Here is a 5,479-nt window from a genome sequence, read left to right as displayed (position 1 = left end):
TCTTCTTCAAATCCTTGGCACACGAACGTTCCAGACTCTTCTGCAACCGCTCGTCTCGTCAGTATTCAATAAATTAAAGTTCGCGTCAAATTTACTTAAAAAAAAACTGTCTACATCAATATTCTTCGTCATATATCTAAAATTTCCTCTAGTCACCTGACTAAAATTACTCTCTAAATATATGTAATAAATAATAATGATCTGAGGCTGAGTACCAATCCATTACTGTACTCCTTCTCCAACTCAGCCTCATTCGTCGATTTACACTTAAAGCATCTGGGAAACTAGTCTTCCCATTCCTCATAAAGGAATATTTTCCCGCGGTCTTTATCGGCATTAGTTCATTCCTGACAGACATATCCAGTAGGTACGTTCCTCAACTGCGCCTTATTGCCACACCTGGCTGAAGATTTAGCGTTGAAGTCACCAGCCACCATCAACGCCGGAGCTCTTTTCCTACCATTCGTTATCACTTCTTCGAACTCCTTCACATGGGTGTCAAAATCCTGCCTGTTCGTATTGGGGGTACAATATCCACTAATACGAAATACATTATCGACCCTAACGCCGACCATGCGTACCTTACTAATCACGGTTTCGATTGCAGCATGTCTATCATTAAACAGGTATGACCCAAACTGATGCATCCCTGCCCTCGTCATTATATCGATAAGGCATCTGCCTATAGGGCTCCGAGAGGAACACATGTCCACCTTGTTTTCATACGTATACTGCATCATCAAGTCCTGAGCTACCCTACACCTGTTTGAATTTATTTGTAGGGCTTTTATTTTTGTCCGCGTCTATCTTCTCCAAAATCCTGACGCACCATCGGGCACACCAGCGACCCTGTTACGTGTTTCGCATTTAATCCCTCGTGCCTTGAACACATCGCGCACTTCGGTTCCTTGTTGGAGTCCCGCATCACATGTTCTGCGCTACCGCACTTCCTACGCAATTCTTTACCAGGGCATACCACCGTACACCTCGCAGCCATATGTCGCAGCATGTGACATTTATAACACCGCTGGACGTCTGCAAGAAGCCTAGCTGATACGATAGTCAGCCCTGCTTTTATCCTCCTACCCCTTTCTTAGCGTGGCACCCCACTGGCCGAAAGAACCTCCACAGCCACCTGAGTGCCCCACGGTGCCATCTTCATCGACCTGACATCCACACTTTCTCCTTCACTTATACTCCACTGTCTCTTTATATCCTCCACCTGTTCCTCCTTGCTGGTAAGGGGATCAATGTTTTTGAACTGTATCGTAGCCCTATTTGCCAGAGCGGCAACTTCAATTTTATCACTCTACGCGGCACTTAACTTCACCGCCGCCTCGTTTACAGCCATCGTCCTGTCAAACTCGATTAGGATGTGCTCCGTTCTCGTCTTCCTAACCCCCGTAGTTCCTTCTAGGGTGTTCCTCGCCACCATTATCCTCTTGTAAACCTGAAGCCACTCCCTACCTTCTTCAACCTTGACGAGGATCGCTTCTTTTCTTCTCCTTCCCCTCGACACACCCCTCTTTTCTCCTCTGGGTTATTATCCGGGCGCACCCCAGAAGTTATCTGTCCCTGGGGAGTCGTCCTCTCTCTTCTCCTCCATTCCACAGTCATCCGTCCTTCCGATTCCCCACTATACTGTCTGTCCATCCCCACTTTTCTAATCTCTCTTCCGGACGCCTCTGCGTACGTGCGTTCCGCTTTCCTAGACCTCTTTATTTCTGCCACACTCTTCACTTCAGCCGGCGACGCTATCTTCCTTTTCGGGTATTCTACCCTTGCTTTCGCCGTCTGCTTTACCACCTCCGTCATTATGGCTCATCTCACTGTATTTGGTACTCCCTCAGTTCTCCTCCTGCTTCTCGTCTCATTCTGCCCTCCGTATTGTTCCAGGGACGATACGATGCCTTTTATCAGGATTCCGATCTCCCTGATCCCCTCATTTTTGTTCTTATCCAACTTAAACTTCTTCACAAGGACGTTCAACATCTGCACCGCCCCCGCCAGGGCTTGCGTGAACCCTCTCAGTTCTGCCATTGTAATCGTTACTTCCTCCTCTTCGATCTCGCTTGCTTGGGTTTCAAAATCCTCCCTGGCGCTATCTTCCGCTTCACAACATGCCGGTTCCAATTTCCCATATCTGGCCCGAGTACTTCCCTCAACCGCCTTCCTGGCCAGTTGTTTACCGCCAACTCCACCTCTCCCTGCTATCGGCTTACTATGGTCGCTGTCCCCGACTCCAAATGAACACTCCGATTCATCTCCGGCTTCCACGTCCACCTTACAACCGGCCACCGGGCTCCTCCGCAACCTCCTACTCGGTATAAACGGGTTAAAATCGTCGCCGTTTTCTTCTCCTTTACGACTCGGAATAACCGAGATAGTCACATTAGCATTTAATCTTATGCCTAATATCACTGTCATCCTGCCCCTCGTTGATTCCATTCTCACCTACCTGTTTTCCACTCCTTTCTTCCGAGTCGCCTTTACCGGTTGAAGGGGTGCCTGGTGATATACCTCTCCCCCGTCGTTCTTCCAGTTGCATGATGACCGTCAGATCGAGCCTGGTAGCCACTCGTAATCCCGATGGGGCCTGGGGGCTCCGAAACCCCCTGCGCCGTAATTTTATTCCCCTTTTTAACCTTGTCCATAATAAGTGAATAAAAGTCTCGTAGTCCAGAAAACACAACCGGTGGTCATAACTTTTAAAGCCCAAACCCAACCCCAACCTAACCCCAAACTGTCAGTTCCTAGTCATTAAATTACTCTCGTCCGGGTGCTTGCCTCTGAACAATGTCACCCACAATGATGCATCTCCTTTGTCATCATTGTACCATTATGCCTGCTGTCGGTATGGATCCGTAATAAAAACCACATCCACTTTAGCTTGGAAGGCATATTGATACATAAAATCCTGCGGCAGTTGTCGTTTTTTTGTTTGGTAACGGGTGCTTTCCTCGGTTGTAATACTATACAGTACCGGGGTACCCCTAGGGCCATAGGGGTTAGGGTTACGTCAAACCAGCGCATAAGGCACCCAGTACCATGCTACCTGGATTAGTTAGGCCTACAGGAGCTTTCACTCGTTTCAGGTCGAACAGGGCGCTTTCTAAGCCCTACCGTCTCCCGTAGGACGGTTCCGGAGCAGGTGGGACGCTATTCTCCCGCCGAAGGCCATTCGGAGGAGCCAATACCCCTTAAATCGGCCCTCTTGCCAGCATCTTGTCCATAAACCACTGCCACCACGAGTCCAAACCCATAGTTGGCCGAGTCGAGGGCTCGCTACACCCTCTGGGCTTACACTCGACCACCGTGGTAAATTCTTAGTCATTGGTGGGACTATTTTGTGGATGTATTGCCACGTCTCTGCCGACCGGCGACCTGCTAACCGTGTACGGCAGACCCAGATGAGACTCACGTTAGCGGGAGCCTTATGATACAACGTATCCGGCAACATATCTCGACGGTCTCACCTTTCGCATCAGGATCGTGGGTACGCTACTACCCAAGGTTGCTCAGAGAAAGTGTAACCTTAGAAGCCTTACATCCCTAGCGACTTTCCCTGCGGTGTACATAGGGGACTCACGTAAGCGAGACGCTGGTCCCGACGGTCCTCCCTGGCTGCGGGAATGTGAGCTTGTCAGCCCCCATAGACTCACCCCCAGCGAGTGCTCCCTGCGGGAAGTTAATAGGGACAGAGGGAATCTCGGTAATCCATTCATGCGCGTCACTAATTACATGACGAGGAATTTGACTACATTCTGTGAGACTTCAAAATGAAGTCCCATTCTTCCGAGGTATTCCCTCGTAGAGATTTAAAATTTAGTTTGCCTTAAAATAAACGTAGTCAATAGTAAGGCAATCACTCAATCAGTAAAATACTTAATAGATAATAAATAATACATAATAAATAAATAAATAATTAAAATAATAAAAACCAATAAAAATTGTTCTAAATATATAAATTAGGTCAATAATTAAAATGACTGGTTAATTCCAATGCATATTTACTATTATCTTAATTACAATTAGATTAAATAATTTAAATATGTATTGAATAAATAAATAATGTTTAAAGGCCTCTGTCTATTCATGCAAAAATAGGTTGCACGACTCTATAGAGATACGCAACACAATCATGACTATAGTTTTAATGTCTTTCTTCGATATACCCAATGTTTTTAAATTATTTATTGTTTCAGGCGTTATTGCTCCTCTGCTACCGAGTACCACCGGTAGAAGGGCTCCCTCATCAACGCCATATCTCTTTTTAAGTTCATTTAGACAAGACGAGTACTTGTTGACCTTTTCCTTTGCTGCTCTCTGGAGATAATTTCTATTCTCGTAGCGGACAGTAACGTCGACTACCTAAAGCCGTTCCTCGTTTTTAACTACGAGGCCCGGTTTGAATAGATTATCCCCGATTTTATTAGAAGGCTCGAAAAATACTTCATTCTTGTCTTGTAACTTTTTGACGAGGAGAGTTCTTACCTCGTCATGCCTTTTTATCCTTAAGCCCTTTGAATATTAGCATAGCCCCAAAATGTGCTCTAGAGTATCGAGCTGGGCATAACACCTCCTGCACATGACGTTAATCTTTTTATCGGCTCTAGTCAGAGCTACTCTAGTGCCGAAGGTATTTGTTCGCAACCTTAAGGCATCGAGGAAGCGAGACGGCACAACAAGTGGTACTCTTTGAGCCACACGTTGCCAAGTCTTTCCCTTGCAAAGTCTGCCACTCCTTGCCCTTGACTTCGCAAGTCGGCCCATTGTCTTATATTTTCGTTTTTCAGTCTTCTCTTGGCCTTATCGATGTCCGAGAAAATAGGCGGCCAAATAATTCTAAAGGAGTTGACAATTTTCTTAAGCTTCAACTCCGTGCCTGGGTCTATTATACTTGACGCTACTGAGTCTGGAGAATTTTTTAATTTTATAGCATTTTTAATGGTACCGAGCTTCACAAGGTGTTCAAACCTCGGTAGCCCTAACCTCCGTTATTTTTGGGCGTGTAAAGGAACTCAACTGAGGTTGAAGGCGTAAGGTGTAGTATCCCTTTGATCTCTTGCCTGACTTCACTGTCCAATAACTTTAAAACTCCCTCGTTCGGCGGATTTATTAGTAAGTTATATATATAACGAGGGAGTATACAATTTTGTAGAAGCTCCATTTTATGGCCCGGTTTTAAGGAGAGCTTTTTAATTCTCTTGATTGTGCTCACCACTTCAGGCACGATTATCCCACACTGTAAGCCTTTCCATGGTTCGACTTTGGCACCAAGATACCTGAAGGCGTCCTCGTGTGCAGTGTATTCTTTTATTGCTTATCTCTATCTCTGGGTCCTTTACGTACCAGGTCTCCTTCTTAAAGACCACCTGGATCCTCCGGCTTTTGTCCCCAGAGATGCTCATCCCTAGGCCCTAGATATTCTTGGACCACGGATATCCGTCTTTGAGCTTCTCGTTTACTATTGCCCATT

This window comes from Bombus pyrosoma, unplaced genomic scaffold (assembly GCF_014825855.1).
Source record: "Bombus pyrosoma isolate SC7728 unplaced genomic scaffold, ASM1482585v1 HiC_scaffold_4727, whole genome shotgun sequence".
Lineage (NCBI taxonomy): Eukaryota > Metazoa > Arthropoda > Insecta > Hymenoptera > Apidae > Bombus > Bombus pyrosoma.
This window is presented reverse-complemented; position numbering follows the sequence as displayed.